This window comes from Lathyrus oleraceus, chromosome 3, assembly GCF_024323335.1.
Source record: "Lathyrus oleraceus cultivar Zhongwan6 chromosome 3, CAAS_Psat_ZW6_1.0, whole genome shotgun sequence".
NCBI lineage: Eukaryota > Viridiplantae > Streptophyta > Magnoliopsida > Fabales > Fabaceae > Lathyrus > Lathyrus oleraceus.
This window is the reverse complement of record NC_066581.1, coordinates 197,573,575-197,597,140: the sequence shown is the minus strand read 5'-3', so window position 1 is coordinate 197,597,140 and position 23,566 is coordinate 197,573,575. Positions and strand designations below refer to the sequence as shown.

The window sequence follows — 23,566 nt, the reverse complement described above, 5'->3', positions numbered from 1 at the left end:
TTCCTCATTATTTTTTCGCTTCACTTTAGAGTGCGCTTTGTTACAAAAGCGCCCTCTAAAGTGCGCTGTCTATTCTACTAGTATGCTCCTTATTTTTTCTCTTCACTTTAGAGTGCGCTTTTGTAATAAAGCGCCCTCTAAGGGGCGCTGTCTATTCCAGTTTTTGGTGTAGTGGAATATTTAGTATTCACATCTCAATTCAGCTACAATTATGATATTTAATCAATCCTTATTACATGGTAATGTTAGACTCCTACAAGACCCACACATAAAGCTGGTAAAGGGATTTCAAGACGCATCGAGTCGGTTGCATCTCAAAAAGAGGTACAAATATATATACCCATTTAATTATATACGCAACGATTCTGTTGCATCACAAAAAGTCATGATTTATTTTATATGAATTTTTAGGTTCCCGGTCGAAAGTTGAAAAGCGCTGGTAAGGATATTCCAACGACGTCCGGGACAAAATCTCAAATTATGATGCGTCTTGAGAAAATGGTGGAAGAGTCCGATATTATGCACGGGGCCATTCGTAGTATAGATTTTGATGAAGGTGTTTTCGGAATTGCTCATTTCGAAATAATTGCAAAGGAGGACATGCAACAACTTTTTGAACACGACGAATTGGGCATCGCTGTCATTCATACATACATATGGTACTCCGATCAATCTATAATTTACTTAGTTGAACAATTTATTTACACATTTCAATGAGTAGTCTAATGTTTATTATGTTTCTATTTAAGGTATATGTATGTAACATTGATGCGGGGAACTGAATTGTGTAACCGTTTCAATTTTATTGCTGCTTCCCATATCAACGCAACGTTAATAACGAAAAATCCAACATCCGTAAAGAATGATCTAGTCGATAGATTCATGGCGGCCGACGATAATACTACACCCAGTTTGTATTTTTTACCGTTTAATTCTAGCAACGGGTTAGATTTTCTTTCTAATAATTTCATTCTAATCTATGTATATCTTTTACGTAGAAAATTTTCATTCATCTAAATTTTTGTTTTATTTTACAGTGGTCACTGGGTGTTGGTTGCTATGGATCTTTCGAGACTCATAGTGTATTATCTGGATTCGTTATCGGGTGATTGGAGTAAATATCCGAGTATGAAGAAGACGGTTGACGCGTAAGTGAAATTCCCCTAAATATTCGTGTGTATTTGTATATTTAATTATGCCTGTCAGATTGATCTCAATATACGTTTTTGTTCTTGTTAGGGCAATACTAAAATTTAGATCGAAAAAGAATTATCGTAATAGGAAGGACATTACCTGGGTCAGAGTTGAGGTATATATTAAGTATCTTATTTTTGCTTAATTATAATAGTGTTTATTTTTTGCTTATAATAGTGTTTGTAAGAAATTAATATATATATTGTTTGTTTTTCTTTGTAGTGTCCTCAGCAAAATAATTCGGTCGATTGCGGATTTTTTGTATTGAGATTTATGAGAGATATCATTGCGTTGAATCGTATAGACATCCCAAAAATGGTATGGAATAATAACTTAGGGTTTATTTTAATATTATCGGATATTTCATCTAATTTGTTACTAAATCTTGAATATGTTTTATTCTCTTAATTGTAGTACTTTGACGAATACAAATCTTACTCAAGAGCTCATTTGGATGAAATGAAGGATGAATTGTGTCAATTCATTATTGATCAAAGAATCATATAGCTAGGTTGTATATTGTTGTACATATATGTATGGAATGTTGTTGTTGTATGTTGTTGTTGTATATATGTTGTATATTGTTGTTGTACTAGTTTTACTAAATCATGAATATGTTGTTGTATATTGTTGATCAAAGAATCATATATTAATGTTGTATATATGGAGGATTAATGTTGTATATAAATGGATTCATGCTGTATATATCAATGGATTAATGGTGTATAACATTGGATTAAAGGATGAAATCAATATGAATTTTACACTTTTGCAGCATGCGAACAGGTTCCCAATTAAATACCCACTGCTTTTCAAACAATTTTTTTTAAAATAACTAACACTTTAGAGGGCGCTTTCTGCAGGAAGCGCCCTCTAAACACTTTACATTGACAACTTTAGAGGGCGCTTTGTCCAGAAAGCGCCCTCTAAGGTGGTTTTACATTGACAACTTTAGAGGGCGCTTTATCCAGAAAGCGCCCTCTAAGGTGGCTCTCTAAGGTGGCTTTACATGACAACTTTAGAGGGCGCTTTATCCAGAAAGCGCCCTCTAAAGTGGCCCTTTATGGGCCACTTTAGACAACGCTTTTTTATGAAAGCGCACTAGAATGTGGCCCTTAAAGGGCCACTTTAGACAGCGCTTTCTCCAGGAAAACAAAGCGCTGTCTTTACCTATGTCAGCGCCACTTTAGAGGGCTCTTCAAAGCGCTGTTATAGGCCAAAATAAGCGCCCTCTTTTCCCTTATTTGGCGTAGTGAAGTTAGCAAGTTGGTTGATGGTGGTTGGCCAGATGAATTCATCTGATCAAAACTGGGTCCCCCTAGACTCTATCTCCTACAATTTCCACCATATGAAAAGGATTACAAGAGAAACGTTACTCTAAATGACATTCCAAAAAACTTTCATGTTGAAGTCTAGAGCTAAGTTTTCTTGAAAAGTCATATTCTATGTTGAAACGTTATAGGTCATTTTGTCTAAACCCTAATTTGAAAGTCAACTTCCCAAGGCCATAACTTGCGCAATTTTTATGAGATGAAAGATTTCCAAGTTGCAAAATCACATTCAAGATGTCTACTTAGAATTTTATGTTTGGAGTGAGATATAAATAAACTTTTTTAAGCATGTGATATAAGGATACATTATAGGTCATTTTGGACCAATACCATTGAACAAGTGATTTTTCTCAATTTCAAAAATGCATAACTCTCTCATTCTAAATCCAAATGATATCAAATTGGTGACCATTTTGACGATCTTTGAAAGAGCTACAACTTTTATGAAGACATTTTTCTCATTTGGAGCTCACATAAAAAGTTTAGTAAGGTGGAACATTGAGGTATATGGCTTGACACTTAGAAATATTTTCAACATGTTGAAATTTCCAAACTTCCACCTCAAAATTCACGTTGATCTAAGTTCCAAATGGAAAAGTGTTCAATATAAGAGTTGTTCCTCTTGATCTAAGCTTTCCAAATAGTCCTGTTTCATTCATTTTGGACAAGATTTGCTAGGGCTGCGCATGGTTTTAACTGGCCTGTATCAAGTGGAAAAATCAAAAGTGCAAATGACAATTTCACATTGCCTTGCCATTCAAGCTTCACTTCAATCTCATTTCAGATGCATTTGGACCTAATTGGATTGCTTCATGGGCCTGTATACGCCCATGCAAGCATGTGCATGAAATTTCCAAATTTGGAAGAAACTTGAAGTGTGCAAATAACATTCCCAATTGCTATAAATACAAGCCCTCTGAGCTCATTCGAAAGGATCCTTGCGCGCCAGCTTTTCCCCCTCTCTTCAAACCCTCATAATTCAAAGGAAAACCTGAGAATTTTCATTTCGAAAATTGAGTTTGAATCTCACTGTTTGGAGATTCAAAAACTCCAGGATCCAAAGCTTTGTTCCATTTCCAAACCACTTCTGCAAGCTCCCTGAGTGTGATCAAGCAAGGATTGAAGCAAGCAAGATCAAATTCTGCATAATATTGAAGGTATTTTCCAGAAATTTTCTTCTCTTCGATTCTCACTCAATTCTCATCAATTCTCTTGGATCTTTGGTTGTCTGAAGTCCTACCAATGTAGGCAAGAAGATTAAGTTGCTTTGATGTCAAATCGAAGCAACTCAGTTGACACACCTCAAAATTCAACTCCTCATATCTTTCTATATATGTGGAGTTAGTTAAAATTAAGGTCAGATTTATGCTCTACGCCATTTTTTCTTTCAGATTATGTCCTCCTTTTTCATTTATGTGATGGTGATGACTGAACCAGTCCGGTGAGGCTCGCCTGAGAAGGTGACCAGAGGTTTAGCGCCGGTGATGTGCTGGATAGGTTCAGAGCCATTGACCTTGTTCAAAATATTTTAATCTCACGCGTTTCTTGTAATTACGACTTGTGTTACACGTTGGCTAGTGGCTATGGTGGAAAGCACGCTTATGGCTACTTGATCTGCCACCTCAATTAATGAGGGAGATCAAGTGGTCCAAGTTTTTTTTCTGAATATTTGAATTTCATTTTATTTGTTTTATTTTCATTAATTCATATTAATTTTAATATTGATCCAAAATATATGAGTTTCATCAAAAAAATTAAATAAAATTCTCTTTCATATTCTGAATTAAAATTATTTTTTGGGTCATTATTAATATTTTTCATGATTTAATTGATTTTGTGAATATTTTTAATTTTTAAAAAATACTTTTAAGTCTCTGAAAATTCTGAATTTTTTTCTCCAAGGTCATTTGACCTTGTTTGATCTATGATAAATCTCATGGTCATTTCTTTGGTGTTTTGATGAGGTTTTATGAATTTGACAAACCATATTTAATTTAATGCATTATTTTTATTATTTTTAAATTGAATAAATGCCAAATAATTGTATTTAGCCATTTTGATCGATTGTATGAGTTTGACTTGTGTTGTTGGGCCTTGGTCAAGGTAGATTTGACTTTGCTAGATTAAGATCATTGAATTTAGGGGATTGATGGAATGTACATTCCATTTCCCAAAATGAATGAATGATCTTAATTTGGTAAAAGTCCTCCTTTGTCCAATTTGAGTTTTATCCATTTCCCTTCCCTCTTCATCTTATTCCCCTTCTTTATACATTCATGTCATGGTCCTATGATATCTCAATGTCCTGAGGCTAGTTGATTGAAAATCAACATAAGTATGGATGAGATTAGGCCACGTCTTTGGCATATTCTTTTTGTGTGGGGTATGTTTCATGAGCATAGTCCATTATACTATGTCTCTAACATGCATTAACACCAAAATTCTATTGCCCGACCTCAAATAGTTGTGACTTCTACATAAGTCCAATTACGATTGCTTAACATAGCGTTAAATTTTTTACATAAAAGGCATAGCATTCTAGTTAGTGAGATTGTAAGTCTCTCCTCTTTCATGGTATTGTGTGGAAACTTGGCCTTTTTTCCTTCCTTTGGAAGATGTCTTAGTTCAAGGATCCATGCTTGTGATAAGTGGGTTGAGTGTTCTCCAAAGAATGACTTAAAACAAAAAAGCAAAAGCAATACTAACTTCTAACTCATTAACAACTAACATTTACTTTCAAGTTATTTACTTTAATGTACTTTATTTTTAAGTGTTGGTGTAAGCCCTAGAGGCCAATACTTTTGGTACTTGTATCGAATTATTTATTAATAATAAAAGGCTTTTTCTTTATTATGTTTGTTTAATAAAGTCCCTAGAATAGCTAGTCCGTTTAATGTATCGAGTATGACTTAATCATGAGATCACATTAAACATAAGGACACTATTCTTAAAGTATCTGTAGTCGAGATTTATTGTGAAGTGTGATAACATTAAAGCATTAAGACTATTATGTATATAGACTGATGATCACATCTCATGGGTCATGGATAAGGAGTTATCAAGTCTTAAACATAGGTATGAATATTAAGAGTAATATTTATACTAGATTGACCCGCTATGAGAATACTATATAGAATGTTATGCAAAGTGTCATAAGTTATTCTCATGGTGATAATGGTGTATACCACCCTTCGACATGAAACCACTATGGACCCTAGATGTAGAGTCGAGTACCTTATTGCTGATTAAACGTTGTCTGTAATTGGATGACCATAAAGACAGTTGATGGATACTCCACGAAGCATGCTAAGGGACATGAGTGACCTAGATGGAATTTGCCCATTCTGAGTAACAGGATAAATGTCTATGGGCCCAATATTGAACTGGACAAGGATGACACAGTCTGTGCCTTATGTTCAATATAGACATAAGGGCAAAAGGGTAATTATAGACATAATTATTATCACAGAAGGATTTTTCAGATCACATGACATTTTCGTGTCTTGGGTAGCAGTGATGTGTTGCTAGATATCGCTCACTATTTATTATGTTAAATGTGTGATTTAATATAATTGCCAATGTCGCAAAAACCAAAAGGGTCACACACAAAGGACAAATTGATGAGAGATAGAGTAACTAAGGAATACCGTAATGTACGGTGCCCTTAAGTGAGTTATAGAACATCGTAAGGTACGGTGTATTTAAGTAGAATATGAAATATGGTAAGGTACCACACACTTAAGTGATTTTTCCATATTATAAGATATGAGCCATATACACTTGAGTGGGCTTTTTAGCTTGCAGCCCACACAAGTGGTTCTATAAATAGAACCCTTGTGTAGAAGCGTTAGTGCAATTGCAATTTCGTTTCTCTCTCTCTCTCTCTCTCTCTCTCTCTCTCTCTCTCACTCACTCACTCACTCACTCACGCAAAGCCTTCATTCGTAGAAGCTAGCACTGAGATTGAAGGAATCCGTTCGTGTGGACTGAGTAGAGGCGTTGTCATTGTTCAACGTTCGTGATCGCTCCGTAGATCTGCATCAAAGGTTATAATCGCCACAAGAGGTAACGATTCTATCACTGATCATGCCTATTCGTAAGGATCATTAAAGGAGAAATTTTAAATTCCGCTGCGTTTTGGATCGCCCTTCTCCTTGAGTGGTATCAGTGCCACTTACGAAACCATGCATCTGATAGCTATTTATTTTCTGTATTTTCTGTATTAATACGATTAAAAGACAAAATGAATCAAAGAATAAACGAGTAATTAAATTAAGATCGATCAAGTTATATATATGATATAACTAATCCTGATGCAAAATACGGTATATATGATATACTGTTTTTGTTTCATTCATTCAAACACTTAATGGTTGTTTTCCTTTGAGCGATCATTGGTTGTTTGCTTCTTGATCCGAATTAGTATGGTGAAGCAATGACGTGTTGATCAATCATACTGAATCAACAATTGAGATGTGTTTGATGGTCTGAAATTGGTGCATTAGGGTTAATGACGGCACAAGGGTTGTGTTGTCAAAGAGTTATGCATTAAGGTTAATGACGACACAAGGGTTGTGTTGTCAAAGAGTTATGCATTAGGGTTAATGACGGCACAAGGGTTGTGTTGTCAAAGAGTTATGTGATTAGGGTTGTGACTGTGAAAGAGTTATGCTTTAAAGTATCAAGTGTTGATGCGAAAAATGACGTCGATTTCAAATGAATTGTTCATTAAAAATTTCGGCCATGGGCGCTGCCCCTTCAACACCCGTTCCCGCTGACCGGGCAGCGGACCCCCGACTAACTCTGCGTAGTGTGATCGGTCGCCGGAAATTTAATTTGGTTTTAATTAATTAAAAGAATTTAACTTAATAATAATAATAATAATATGTTTATTATTATTGTCTTTTGGTGATCGGTTATGGCCTTAGTTTTCCTTTATTTTGTTTTGGGTTTTAAAATATGACCTGCGTGTCGTGCCTCTCTTTTAATCTCTTAATGTAACTTCTTTTCTCATCTCACTCCCTCGTATGTAAAACGAGTTTTTTTTATGTAATGTAATGTTATGAAGAAAGAGAAGAATTCAATATCAAAGGAGGACAACCTTGAAGATCTTGCTTGGAGAAGCTTAGATCGTTATTAGGTTAACTTAGGTTCTCTCATTGGCTTGGGAGAACAATTGCGCTAGGGGCCATAACTGTTTCATTATGTATGTATGTTGATGCATGTGAATGTATATTGATGCATATGAGAGACGATTTATATGATAAATAAGCCGGTGAGATCAGAATAATTGCAAATTCCCTCAAATTAAATATTAAGTTTATACTTTCCAAGTTTTAGCACTCATCAAGACTAGTATCAAATAATGTAGATTTCGCCTACGCGAGGTGCATGTTCTATATTAGTAAGGTGCGATGGGATAATTGTAATATCCAATTGTTAAAATAATGGGTCAAACTTAACTAAAAAAATTATAATAAGATTATATGTTTTTAGAAGCAAGAGTTGGAAATGATCCATGTGATGGATTGAAATAAGGAGTTATTCACCCAACTAAAATATTCGAGAGTTGTATTAGATACAATTGGAAGGAGTTCCTACCTAAATAACCTAGTTTTGTGTAATCCGCCTACGCGGACTTAAAACAAAGTGAAATATGGATCTCGACCCACTAGAAAATCTTCCAACGGGATTTTCCGAATCAAATGGCGAGGGTCATTTGTTTTGAGTAAAATAGTGGGAGCATATTTAATTAAAGGCCTAATTAAATATGTTATTGATACTTATATTTTCATTATTTTCATGTAGATTACCATGACAACAAACACCTCTAACAACATTTTGCGATCAATCCTTGACAAGGAAAAATTGTCTAGGACAAATTTTCTGGATTGGCACCGAAATCTGAGGATTGTCCTCAAACATGATAGAAAGCTGTACGTCTTGGAGAAACCTGTTCTTGAAGAGGAACCTCCTAGTTCTGCACCTAAGGAAGAAAGAGATGCTTATAAGAAGCATGTCGATGATGCCAATGAAATTGCTTGTCTCATGCTAGCTACCATGAACTCAGAGTTGCAAAAGCAACATGAGAACATGGCAGCGTTCGATATGATCGAACACCTGAAGATGCTTTATCAAGAGCAAGCAAGGCATGAAAGGTTTGAAGTTTCAAAAGCCCTTTTTCAAGGCAAGTTAGCTGAGGGAGCCCCTGTAGGTCCCCATGTGCTCAAGATGATTGGGTATGTGGAAAACCTTGAGAGGTTGGGTTTTCCCCTCGGAAAGGAACTTGCGACTGATTTTATCTTGCAATTGTTGCCAAATAGATTCAGTCAATTTGTCCTAAATTTCAATATGAATGATATGGACAAATCTCTTCCTGAACTGCTAGCCATGTTAAGAACTGTTGAGCACAATCTGAAGTCAAAAGGGAAGTCCATTCTGATGATCGGAAATGGAAAGAGACAGAACAAAAGGCCCACCAAGCAGGGTGATAAAGGGAAAGGCAAGGAAGTTGCCAAACCCAAACCCACTGTTGCTGCTTTGAAGCCTAGTGGAGGCATAGCAAAAGAAGGCACCTATTTCCATTGCGGTAAGACCGGACACTGGAAGAGAAACTGCCCAAAGTACTTGGAAGATAAGAAGAGTGGAGTAGAGACTTCAAATTCAGGTATTTTTGTTATTGAAATTAATTTATCTACTTCTACATCATGGGTATTAGATACTAGATGTGGTTCTCACATTTGTACCAATGTGCAGGGACTAAAAAGGAGAAGAGATTTGGCAAAAGGTAAAGTCGACCTACGAGTTGGCAATGGAGCAGAGGTTGCTGCTTTAGCCGTAGGAACTTATGTATTGACTTTACCTAGTGGTTCAATAATTCAGTTAGAGAACTGTTATTATGTACCTGCAATTAGCAGGAATATTATTTCCATTTCTTGTTTGGACAAGTTTGGTTTTTCATTTATAATAAAGAACAATTGTTGCTCAATTTATTTGAATGATATATTCTATGCTACTGCACAAATGAACAATGGACTATATGTCCTTGATCTTGAAATGCCTATTTATAATATTAATACTAAAAGGATGAAACCTGATGAGTTAAATCCAACTTACCTTTGGCATTGTCGATTAGGCCACATAAATGAGAAACACATTTCCAAACTCCATAAAGATGGACTCTTTGACTCTTTTGATTATGAATCATATGAGACATGCAGATCTTGTTTAATTGGAAAGATGACAAAGTCTCCATTCACAGGAAAAGGTGAAAGAGCTAATGATCTTTTAGCCCTCATACATACTGATGTATGTGGACCACTGAACATACCAGCCAGAGGAGGTCTTCAGTACTTCATCACATTTACTGATGATTTCAGTAGATATGGTTATGTGTATTTAGTGAAACACAAATTAGAGTCCTTTGAAAAGTTCAAGGAATTCAAGAATGAAATACAAAACCAACTAGGTAAGAATATTAAAACTCTTCTATCAGATCAAGGTGGTGATTATTTAAGCCTAGAGTTTGATGACCATCTGAAAGAGCGTGGGATCCTATCCCAACTTGCTCCTCCTGGAACACCCCAATAGAATGTTGTATCTGAGAGAAGAAATCAAACCCTGTTAGACATGGTCCGATCCATGATGAGTCACGTCGATCTTCCAAACTCCTTTTCGGGACATGCACTATTGACAGAAGTTTACACACTTAACCGTGTTCCATCCAAAAAGATTGAGAAGACACCATATGAGATATGGAGTGGTAAGAAACCACATATGTCTTACATGAAGATTTGGGGTTGCGAAGTTTATATGAAACGACAAATTTCAACTAAGCTTGAGCCCAAATCTGACAAATGCTTATTTGTGGGGTATCCTAAAGAAACAAGAGGGTATTACTTCTACAATCCTTCTGAGGGCAAAGTGTTTGTCGCTCGAACTAGAGTTTTCCTAGAAAAGGATTTTATTTGCAAAGGAATCAGTGGGAGGAAAGTAGAGCTGAAGAAATTCAAGAATCACAAGGCATCGATACACCTATGGAGGAATTAGAGCAGGAAACACAAGTAGTTATGGAAGAGCAACCTGCTCAAGTAGAACAAGACCAACGTAGGTCAAGCAGGATACGCCACCAACCTGAGAGATATGGATATCTCATAACTGATCAAGGTGATGTATTACTCATGGATCAAGATGAGCCTGTGACCTACCAAGAGGCCATAACTGGTCCCGAGTCTGAGAAGTGGATAGAAGCCATGAAATCTGAAATGGATTCCATGTACACAAACCAAGTTTAGACCTTGGTAGAGCCTCTTGTAGGAGTTAACCCTATAGGATGCAAGTGGGTCTTCAAAAAGAAGACTGACATGGATGGTAAGGTACATACCTATAAGGCAAGACTGGTTGTAAAAGGATATAAACAAATTCATGGGGTTGACTATGATGAAACCTTTTCACCAGTTGCAATGCTTAAATCTGTTTGGATTTTACTTTCTATCGTTGCATATCATGATTATGAAATATGTTAGATGGATGTCAAAACTGCTTTCCTTAATGGGAATCTTCTTGAGGATGTGTACATGACACAACCTGAAGGATTTGACATACCAGAAGAAGCCCAAAAGATATGTAAGATACAAAGATCAATCTATGGATTGAAGCAAGCTTCCAGAAGCTGGAATCTTCATTTTGATGAAACAGTAAAACAATATGGATTCATCAAGAACGAAGATGAGCCTTGTGTCTACAAGAAGGTTAGTGGGAGCATGATTATTTTCCTGGTATTATATGTAGATGACATATTACTCATTGGAAACGATGTCCCTACCCTACAACAAGTAAAGTCTTGGTTGGGGAAATGCTTTTCTATGAAGGACCTAGGTGAAGCAGCCTATATATTAGGAATTAGAATCTATAGAGATAGATCACAAAAACTGCTTGGCCTAAGTCAGAGTACATACATAGACAAAGTGCTAAGACGCTTTAATATGCATGATTCCAAGAAAGGATTCATACCTATGCAACATGGCTTTTGTCTATCAAAAACACAATCCCCTTCAACTAAGGAAGAAAGGGATCGCATGAATAAGATTCCATATGCATCTGCAATAGGATCTATCATGTATGCCATGTTATGTACTCGACCAGAAGTCTCATATGCTTTAAGTGCAACGAGTAGGTACCAATCTGATCCTGGTGATGCTCATTGGGTAGCTGTCAAGAATATCCTTAAGTATTTGAGAAGGACTAAGGACTCATTCTTGATATATGGAGGTCAGGAAGAGTTGGCTGTAATTGGATACACTGATGCTAGCTTCCAGATAGATAAGGATGACTTTAGATCGCAATTTGGTTATGTGTTTTGCTTAAACGGTGGCGCTGTGAGCTGGAAAAGTTCAAAGCAAGATACAGTTGTTGATTCTACAACTGAGGTCGAGTATATTGTTGCCTCAAGTGCAGCAAAGGAAGCTGTTTGGATCAAAAAGTTCATTAGTGAACTTGGCATAGTTCCTAGCATTGTGGATCCCATTGGTCTCTATTGTGATAACAATGGTGTTATCGCACAAGCTAAGGAGCCTAGATCTCACCAACGATCCAAACATGCAGAGTACCTACACTTGACAATATTACTGACCCACTGACAAAGCCTCTTGCGCAGCAGAAGCATGATGGCCATACTAGATCTATGGGCATTAGGGGAATGTCTGATTGGCTCTAGTGCTAGTGGGAGATTGTTGGTGTAAGCCCTAGAGGCCAATACTTTTGGTACTTGTATCAAATTATTTATTAATAGTAAAAGGATTTTTCTTTATATGTTTGTTTAATAAAATCCCTAGAATAGCTAGTCCGTTTAATGTATCGAGTATGACTTAATCATGAGATCACATTAAACATAAGGATACTATTCTTAAAGTATCCGTAGTCGAGTGACGCGTTGGAAAACTTGGTGTTCGCAAGTGTACGAACGCATCAGAGTAATATAAAAGATTATCGAACCACAGAGACCAAGTGTCAATCTATCGTTATCTGTTGTTATGGTGTTTATCAAAGGCAGTCAAAATAGGTGTTTTTGTAGTGTGCAATGAAAAGTAAAGTATTGAAATAGAATATAATTAATAAAGACATGGTCAAATGTAATTCACATAATTAAATGACAATCTAAGTACTTGCTAATAGAACTACTTATGGGCAATGTTTCCTACTTTGAAAAGAACTAATTTAACAGGAACTGTCGCTTTCGCATATTCAGAACCGAGTTGTACTCCCTAATCAAACCCTCTTATTGTCACTTATAAAAAGGCCCGCATTGCGTTAGAGTAGTAAACCTATTTTTAAGAAATATAGTATCTTGACTAAGTTGAAAAGTATTATAACCTGGATTTCTTAACCAAAAGAGGTTCTCACGAACCAGACTCTAAACTTATAAACGCGTCCAAAAATAGTTTTAAAATCTCTTTTCTTCTTGATGTTAAAAACTCCTAATGAACTAAACAAAGCGCTTTCGCTGTTTTTGAAATAGTTAAAAACAATTAAGTTTAAAAAGACGTTGGACGGCTTTCGATCTTACCCAACGAAATTGAAGTGCGGGAAAACTTAAGTTGAAAGTCAAAATAGCCCTTTAAGTGTTTCTACGAACAATTGTACGGATTATTGGTTCAATTACGATCCTTACATTCTAACCTTTTAGATTTAGTTAGACATGGTAAAATAAAAGTGCATTAAAGTAAATAAAAGTAGTGCGAGTGCGGAAAGCAAATAATTTAACGCGAGTGCGAGAAATAAATAATATAAAGCGAGTGCGGGAAATAAATAATGTAAAAGCGAGTGCGGGAAATAAATAAAGTAAAAGCGAGTGCGGGAAATAAATAAAGTAAAAGCGAGTGCAGGAAATAAATAAAGTAAAGCGAGTGCGGGAAATAAATAAAGTAAAGGCGAGTAATAAACACCTGCTCCAATCGGAGGGCTGAGTAAATTGCAATGCGGAAAAGAAAATGGCGACAGGATTAACTTCCTTCCAAAGTGATCCAAACTCGAGTACAGACTCTATCACAGACTCAATTACACAATTGTGGTAACACTCCAATGCGAAGCGATTACCACTTTATAAAACTGAATATATGCCTAAGTGAAACAAAGTTGCTTCTGATTTCGCCTTGTTCCAACGTTCGGATCTTCGTCTGCTCTAAGTTTGGGTGATTGTAAAACTGAATTCGCATTTCTCTTTATAAGCAAATAAAAAAGGTGGAATTTACTTGGATGCCCTTCAACTTGAAAATAGAGGAAACCGTTTTCCTCTTGTGGCGCCCGCGACAAGGCCATGGCGCCCGCCACAAGCACAAAGTGGGGCGCCTTAGTGGAAGTGGTGGGAAAACATGGGAGTTGATGGAAGTTTGAATTGGACACGTCATGGCTTGGACTGTGGCGCCCGCCATTGGGTAGGCCATAAGAGCAAAATGCTGATTTTTTGGGTTTTTGGCTCTTTTTCGCTCCTTTTCTCGATCGGGGCTCCTATTAAGGTAAAAACCTGAAAACAAAGGAAAACACAGAAATAACACAACAAAATGACAATAAAACAACTAGAATGCATGTGAAATCGGAATCGAAAATACGTAAATTTTAGTGTGATCAAACTCTCCCACACTTAAACCTTTGCTTGTCCTCAAGCAAAACATTATAAAGCTCATGAAAGAAAAATTGGTGTAAACGAGTGCTTCAGGTAGAAATTTTAAGTTCAAGTCGGGATGCAGTGATAGGTACTAACTAAGTGAACTAAGGGTATCATGATGACACTAATCCGCAAATATGGACATAAACTTTATTCCTATATTAACCAACCCATATTATCCCACAATACCTAGGCCTGCCTCTTCATCTCTTTTGTGTCCTTTTCATTCAGGCGCAATCACATTAAGCCCGTTATCCATACATACTTCATAGTAGAGTGGCCTGTTAGTGATTATGATCAGAGCATGGGATTTATGGCACATAAATATGTGTAAATCCTTTTATTGGACCCAACTGTAGTTGTGGGGGATCGGATCGTAATCCGCCCTACCGAGTTCAGTGCCAGATACCTCTGAACCAACTAACAGTGAGTACTGCTTTTCTTTTTCTTTTTGTAGCAATTTTTTTTACAATTCTTTGGTTTAAATGACTTTGTGAGGGTCACCTATACCTGAGTTGCCTTTTTTCTTTCTTTTATTTTTTGTTTTTTTGGATCATTCACTTATTTGCATCGGTCCCCTACATAGAGGATGCGTAGGCCGGAGCTGACTGCTGAGATAAACTACTAAGGACTTATACAGAAATGATGATTAAGGCCATGGTATATGGGGTTTCGGGAATGATTCCTATATTTACGAAGCTTATGGTGCTAAAACAGATACTGATGTTTCTCAAAGTTCTCCCAAGTCACCGCATCCTTACTCAAAACATGTCCTTAAAACCTGAAAACTTCCGAAATGACACTATTTTCTTTTGCAAAATTTTTTGGTGAGGCTAAAGGTATGGGAAGGTAGGATTGTACTAAAGATCTACTGTATTTGGTGACTCGTCAGACTCATGCATTATACTAGAAAGCAAAATAAACAACTGAAAGGGAAATTAAACAACTAAAAGGAAATAAACAGTCTAAAAATAGCAAATAAAACTGAAAATAAAAGGAAAATGATAAATGCTCCTCCCACACTTAAATCGAACATTGTCCCCAATGTTTCGAAATAAGATAAGGGAAGAGTTACCTGGCAACCTATTGCTGACCACTAGTGCCCTCGCCATCCTGAGGTGGACGACGGGAACGGGTACGACGACGGTCTCTCTGATCCATCCTCGCCTGCAGGGCATCCTGAGCGGTCCTCACCTCTCGAAGGTTACCAATAATAGAACCTTGGGTGGCTTCAATTAGTGCCATGTGTCTCTGGTTGTATTGTTGTTGACGGGCTTGTGTATCGGTGATCACTTGTAGAGACTGTAGAACAGTGTCATAGGACCTGTCTGTCCTCCGCTGCGATTCTTGCATGAAGTTCATAGTACCTGTTATTTGTTGCTGGAGGGTAGAGAGTAGGTCGTCACGCCTTTGCTCTCTAGCCAGGTGGTCATGCCACATCTCTTCTGTAATATAGAAGCCAGGAGTGGTACCTACAGAAGAAGAAGATGGTGCGGTGTGTGGTGGTGAAGGATGACGGGGGGGACACATGTGGTAAGGGAGATCTCTCTCCCCGATCATAGTCATCATCGGTGTCTGGTCCCACCTCATCAGGAATGTTAGGAGGAAGAGGACCCAAAACAGGTGGAGCATCTAAATCGTAGGTCCAGTTCCTCTCATTACATATATCTGTACGTCTAGTGCAAGGTAGAATAACATATGGGATGGCTACACCATGAATCATAAGTGTATAACCTCCTTCTCTCCTTGAACGACACAATTTCATGTCTCTCAGAAATTTTAAGTTAATTGTGCGAGGAGGTAAGGGGTCTAGGGTAGCCAACTCATTGTTCAGGTTAAGTGCCCGAGCAATAGACATAATTAATCCACCAAAAGAAATTGGTCCCGCCTTATTATGAGTTAAAATCATATGGGCGAGCATGAACGGAACCGAATTAATTTTCCTATTTGTGAGGCTTCCTTGCAAAAATAGAAGCTCTCTAGCGTTAACCTTATTTGGATTCTCCCGGCCAAAAATAGTGCATGCCAACAGATATCTAAAAACTCTGATGGCCGGGTTATGGATGGTTGAGGCAAGAACTCCTTCAAAAGAGTTAATGGAAGTGTTTGATAGACGCTCCCAAAAGGAAAATACCTCAACAACCCATTCGGAATCCAAAGGGGCCTCACAAATAGCACCCTCCCCATGAGGGATCCCTAACAGACTAGCTAGTTCATCGGTACTGAATTGGTATTCAACAGCAAACACTCTAAATTGAACAGTACCGACTGTGCTAGCAGTGTTAGGGAGGACAACATAAATTAAAGAACTTAAAAATTCAATTGTCAGCCGCTCATAGGTGGGTTCTTTGTTGATAAAGAAATTATGTAAACCTAAGAAGTCTAATAAATGGAAAATGCTATGGTAGATGCCTAAAGTATATAGACAATCTTCGTCAACATACCTCATCGGGAGAAGTTCCCGATTTTGCAACCGTTCAATGATTTTTCTTTGTCTCTCCCCTGGTTTCCCTCCTCGAAGAACGAATCCGTTGAACTCCATTTGAATGCTCTTGAAATGTGGATGAAGAAGATGAAGTGGTTGGTGAAAAGGTTGGATTTTTACAAAATCCGGCGGATGAAATCAAAAATGGAAAGTGGATTAATGATTTGTGTGGAATGATGGTTAGGAAAGTATGAGCTTTTTGTGGGTTCAAGGGCTTTTTTCCAAGGTGAAAAAATGGGTTTTGGAGGTTACAAGTTGCAAAAATGGTGAAGAAAAGAGGTCTGCCCCGACCATTTACAGACGCTGTGGCGGGCGCCACAGGTCCTATGGCGGGCGCCACAAGGAAAAATCTGGCTGGGCCAGATTTTGGTCCTTTGGTTTGGGCTTCGCTTGTCTTTTGGCTTTGAGGGGGTTTGGATAGCATTTGTCTTGTGATTCTCCTAGTTTCCTCGACTTGCATAAATTGTATAAAAGTAAAAACGAAAATAAAAAGTGAAACTGAAACAAAAACAAAAACAGAAATTAAATATAAATATAAATAAATAACTGAAAAAAAATTAAAATGCAAAATAAAATAAATATAAAACATATATAGATAAAGATAGAAATACTAATGTACGGTAGTAGTTTATATAGTATCCAAATGTGATAATGTAAAATGAGTAATGCAAATACGATAAATATATGAAAGAGAAATAAAGTGAAATGGTGAGATCAGGTATTAGGGTGGTCGTCTGCCTGAGTGGATTCACGGAGCACGGCTATCTCCTGCCTGAGCTCGGTGATCTCCTGATATAGACAATCGGCTTCAGTAGCATGGGTGAGATCAGACACTCCAATCTGTAAAGTTAGGTCCGCCACTTTTTGTCTAAGCGCTGCAATCTCTCTACGGCACTCAGCAATCTAGGTGCGTATGTCGGGTGTCTGCAATGAATGATTATTAGAGAGAATAATGATTATAGGAGATGGTGGTGCAGGTGTGTATTCAGCAACTGGGGGCGATCCCAGCTCCTCAACGGTCTCTCCTTGGCCCTCTAGAGCATAACTCCAATTCGCTGGATCATGCACACTAGTGATCATAGGGTCTGGCAATGTGAAGTAATGGATGGCCTCACTGTCAACTAGCAATCGGAACTGACATGGGTGGAAAGAGGCTCTCCTCATCAATCCTCTGGTCAAACAAAAATCGATGTCCATGGTAGTATATCCACAGTAGGTCCGAAGATGCAACAACTTGCGAGACAGACCCAAAGCGACAGTAATCTGTGTGACGATTCCACCAACATGGATGACTCCTTCGGTGGATCTAGTGATACCACTGAGATTATTCAATAAAAAGTTCCCACATGCTACTGGGCGAGACTGGGATGCGCAAAATAATAGGAAGATCTCCTCTTCACTCAGTAGAGTCTTTGCATCCTGTCTTCCCAAGAAGGAATGTGCTAATATCATCTGAAAATATCTGAAGGTTGGGTTATGTATAACATAAGATAATTGTGTAGATGGATCCTGGCTTCCGCCGCCTGATATATCACTCCAAAACTTCTCCACTTCCTTACCCAGGAAATATCCCAAAGGTGTCTCCGGGATAGCATCAGGAGTAGTCTGGAAACCTAATAAGTCGCCGAACTCTTTCTGGCTGAAGGAGTACTCAACTCTAAAAAGCCTGAAAGCAGCATACCCATCTGGTCCAGAATATGGGTCGTAGTCGAATGAACTCAGGAACTCCAAAGTCAGGTTCCTATATGTGTTGCTCAAGTCATCAGCAAATTCGTCCCAGTGGAGCTGGTGGCTAAGGAATCGGATACTAGGCTCGATACCCAGTGCCTCCATACAATGCTGATCAGGGTAACGTGTGGATGCCATAGGGCGCTGGTATAACGCAATGTAGCGCTCCCTCTGAGCATTGTCTCTATAGGCGACATGCATGTCATCAAAACCCTGAAAATACAAACCATTCAAACTTTAGTCTCAATGCAAAATAAGAGAAAATAAAATAAAAATAAAAATAAATGTAAATAAATGCGAAAAAAAAGTAAAATGAAAAGAAAAACCATGGGTTGCCTCCCACACAGCGCTTGTTTAACGTCATTAGCTTGACGGTTAGAATTTATACACCTGTAGTAGTGGTAATTGGTGGATCAATCAGGGTGTAGCTTGAGTAGTATGTTGGAATGTCTCCTCCTTCGTAGAGCTTCAGTCTTTGTCCATTTACAAGGAATGGACTACAGGTATCGTTCTTGATTTCTACGGCTCAGGATCTCAGAATCTTGGATACTTCGAAGGGACCAGTCCATCTTGAACTTAGCTTTCTAGGGAAAAGTCGTAACCTAGTGTTGAAAAGGAGAACAAAATCGCCTACATTGAAGTTTTTCTTTACTATTCTTTTGTCATGATAGGCTTTTGTCCTCTCTTTATATATTTTTGCATTTTCGTAGGCAGATTGCCTAAGCTCTTCTAATTTATGAATGTCCAGGATACGCTTTTCTCCAGCGGCTAAGTAGTCTAAATTCAAAGTTTTAATGGCCCAATAGGCCTTATGCTCTAACTCGAATGGTAAGTGACAAGATTTTCCATAAACTAGTTGGTAAGGAGTAGTTCCTATAGGGGTTTTGAAAGCGGTTCTATAGGCCCATAATGCTTCTTGAAGCTTCTGAGACCAGTCTCTCCTAGAAATAGAAACAGTTTTCTCTAGGATCTGTTTTATTTCCCTATTAGATACTTCTACTTGGCCAATAGTTTGTGGATGATATGGTGTTTCTAGTCTATGCCTAACTCCATATTTTCTTAAAAGTTTGTCAAATATTCTCGATATAAAGTGTGATCCTCCATCGCTTATGACTAAACATGGTGTTCCAAATCTAGGGAATATATAGTTTTTAAATAATTTGATTACTACCCTAGTGTCGTTTGTGGGTGCAGCTATAACTTCAATCCACTTAGACACATAGTCTACAGCTACTAGGATATACCTATTTCCTAAGGATGGTGGAAAAGGTCCCATGAAATCTATACCCCATACGTCAAAGAGTTCTACTTCCTGAATGTTTCTTAAGGGCATTTCATCTCGTCTTGAAATGTTTCCAGTGCGTTGGCATCTATCACATTTGACAATGAAAGGATAGACATTACGCCACATGGTGGGCCAGAATAGGCCAGCTTGAAGAATCTTGGTGTATGTCTTAGAGGTGCTTGCATGTCCACCATAAGGTGCAGAATGACAATGCTCGATAATATTATTTACCTCTTCTTCTGGAACGCAATGGCGAAAAATGCCATCTTTACCCCTTTTGAAAAGGAGCGGTTCGTCCCAATAGAAGTTTCTCACATTGTGGAAGAATTTCTTCTTGCGGTGGTAGTCAAGAACAGGGGGTACTATATCAGCAGGTAGGTAATTAACGAAATCTGCATACCAGGGTACGTTACTTATTGCTAAGGAATTTTGGGGATGCTCATAAGGATCTAGGTTATTGTCTTCAATGGTTTCTACTTTAGCTATCAGTCTATCATAGGCGAAATCATCATTTATGGGTACTAGTTCAGGTTTTAGATGTTCTAGCCTAGAAAGGTGATCGGCCACTACATTTTCGGTGCCTTTTTTATCTCTTATGTCGAAATCAAACTCTTGTAGTAATAGAATCCATCGGAGTAACCTGGGCTTGGCATCTTTTTTACTTAATAGGTAACGAATGGCAGCATGATCGATGTAAACAATAATTTTTGCTCCTACTAGATAAGATCTAAATTTGTCTATAGCGAAAACTACAGCGAGTAATTCCTTTTTGGTTGTTGCGTAATTAAGCTGGGCAGCATCTAGGGTTCTACTGGCATAATAAATGGCATGTAATTTTTTATCTTTTCTTTGTCCTAGAACGGCTCCAACTGCATAATCACTAACATCGCACATTATCTCAAAAGGTTCTGACCAATCAGGCGGTTTCATAATGGGTGCTGAGATTAATGCTTGCTTTAAAAGATTAAATGCGTCATTACATTTTTCATCAAAAATGAATTCAACATCTTTCATTAAAAGTCCGGTTAACGGTTTAGTTATTTTGGAGAAGTCCTTAATAAAACGCCGGTAGAATCCAGCGTGTCCAAGAAAGCTTCGGACTTCTCTGATTGTTTTTGGTGGTTTTAGGTTTTCTATAACTTCTATTTTAGCTTTATCTACCTCTATACCTTTTTCGGAAACTATATGTCCTAAAACTATTCCTTCGATTACCATGAAATGACATTTTTCCTAATTTAGCACGAGGTTCACCTCCACGCATCTCTCCAGGATTTTCTCAAGGTTAGCAAGGCAATTGTGGAAATCGAACCTACAAACCGAGAAATCATCCATAAACACTTCCATGATACCATCTAGGTAATCTGCAAAGATTGACATCATGCAGCGTTGGAAAGTAGCTGGGGCGTTACAGAGGCCGAAAGGCATTCGTCTGTAGGCAAAAGTTCCATAGGGGCATGTAAAGGTAGTTTTTTCTTGATCTTCTGGGTGAATAGGTATTTGGAAGAATCCAGAATATCCATCTAGATAACAGAAGTAAGAGTGTCTGGCTAGACGCTCCAACATCTGGTCAATAAATGGTAAAGGGAAATGGTCCTTCCTAGTTGCTTTATTTAATTTTCTATAATCCATACACATCCGCCATCCTCCTTCTAAACGTTTTGCTACATGTTCGCCTTTATCATTTTGCACGACTGTGATGCCTCCCTTTTTAGGTACTACATGCACAGGGCTCACCCACTTACTATCCGAGATCTGATAGATTATACCTGCCTCAAGTAACTTAAGAACTTCCTTCTTAACAACATCACTCATTATAGGGTTTATTCTTCTCTGATGCTCCCTAGAGGGTTTTGAATCTTCTTCGAGCGAAATCCGATGCATGCATACGGATGGGCTTATACCTTTCAGGTCAGAGATATTATATCATAAGGCTGAGGGATATCTTCGTAAAACGTCTAAAAGTTGGTTCGTCTCCTCTTGGCTCAAGGTAGCACTAACTATAACTGGACGACTCATCTTTTCATCGAGGAACTCATATCTCAGGTTCTTAGGCAGCTCCTTAAGTTCTAAGGTTGGTTTCTTAGGGCATGGTATAGGATCTGGAGTAAGGGATAAACATTCGTAAAGGTTATCATCGATGTAAGGTTCTTTAAAGTCATCATCTTCCTTTATGGGGGTTGATGGTAACTTAATAGTTTCTTTTTGTTCTAATTCTCTAACACATTCATCAATGATATCTAAGGCATAACACGAGTCTCCCATCACAGGTGCCATAAGAAATTTCGAAAGTATAAATTCTATTTTCTCGTCGCCTACCTCAAATGTCAACTTTCCTTTCTTGACATCTATTATGGCTCCTGCAGTTGATAAGAATGGTCTACCTAGAAGAATTGGTATATCATTGTCCTCTTTGATGTCCATGACGACAAAATCAGTAGGGATAAATAGTTGACCTATCCTAACAGGAACATCTTCTAAAATGCCTATCGGATATTTAACAGATCTATCGGCTAACTGAAGTGACATCTTAGTGGGTTATAATTTTCCTAAATTTAATCTCTCACAAACTGCTAGAGGCATTAAACTCACATTATCTCCTAAGTCTAGAAAAGCTTTATCGATGACATGATTACCCAAAAGACAAGGAATGGAGAAATTTCCAAGATCTTTATCTTTCTTTGCTAATTTGTCCTCGGAAATTGCATTACATTCCAAAGGCTTCGGATCGTCAAGTCTACGTTTGTTGGTAAGGATGTCTTTCAGAAACTTTGCATAAGAAGGTATTTGGATGATGGCTTCTGTGAAAGGGATTTCTACATGAAGTTTTTCTATAACTTTAATAAATTTTTGGTACTGTTTATTGATCTGGGTTTGTTTGAGTCTTTTGCGGATATGGTATAGGTGGTTTATATAGCGGGGGAGGTACGTAAATTTCATCTTTAGGTTCTTCTCCTTTATCTCGACCTTCCTGGTTTTCAGATTCCTCTGGTTCCTTTACTTCGTCCGGGGGTTTGGTACATTCCTTAGAAGTTTCGGGTTCACTTAATCTTGGGTTTGGTGGCTCATCATAAGCGTTCCCACTTCGTAGGGTAATGGCATTGGCTTGCCCTCTCGGATTTTGTTGAGGTTGTCCAGGGAATTGTCCTCCAGGTGTAGTCTGAGGGGCTTGGTTTAAAGCTACCTGAGAGATCTGGGTTTCAAGCATCTTGGTATGAGTAACTATTTGGTCAACCTTGGTTCCTAACTGAGTAATCAATTCGTTAACATGAATGTTTTGGTTCATGAACTCCTTGTTTTGTTGGGTTTGAGCAGTGATAAAATTTTCCATAATTTTCTCAAGGCTCGGCTTTGGTGGTACAGGTTGCATAGGTTGATTTGATCTAGGGGCTTGATAACTAGGTCTCGGAGGTGCATTATTTTGAATTGGATTATTGTTTCTATAGGAGAAGTTAGGGTGATTCCTCCTTCCAGGGTTATAGGTATTCGAATATGGGTTCCCTTGGGTGTAGTTCACTTGCTCGGAGTGGGTTTCGTTTAATAGACTGCATTCTGCGGATTGGTGTCCTTGGGTTCCACATATCTCACAATCCGACGAAACTGCGGCTACAGTATTCGGGTTTATGCACATATGCTCGACCTTAAGGGCTAATGCGTCCATTTTAGCTTGCATCATGTCTATAGAGCTTAGTTCATGCACTCCTCCTTGGGCTTCCTTCTTCTCAACTGTCGCTCGTTCGACTCCCCATGATTGATGGTTTTGAGCCATGTCTTCGATGAGGGCACTAGCTTCAGGGTAAGGTTTGTTCATCAGAGCACCGCTTGCGGCAGCGTCGATGGTCATCTTTGTGTTGTAATGAAGTCCATTATAGAAGGTTTGAATG

General features: G+C 38.0%; 1 protein-coding gene across 1 annotated transcript in view; it reads right to left on the bottom strand.

Annotated features, from left to right (window-relative positions):
- The window catches only part of LOC127130389 (uncharacterized), a 133,163-nt gene that overhangs the window by 84,639 nt on the left and 24,958 nt on the right, over positions 1-23,566 (bottom strand). The gene's annotated exons all lie outside the window — the stretch shown is intronic.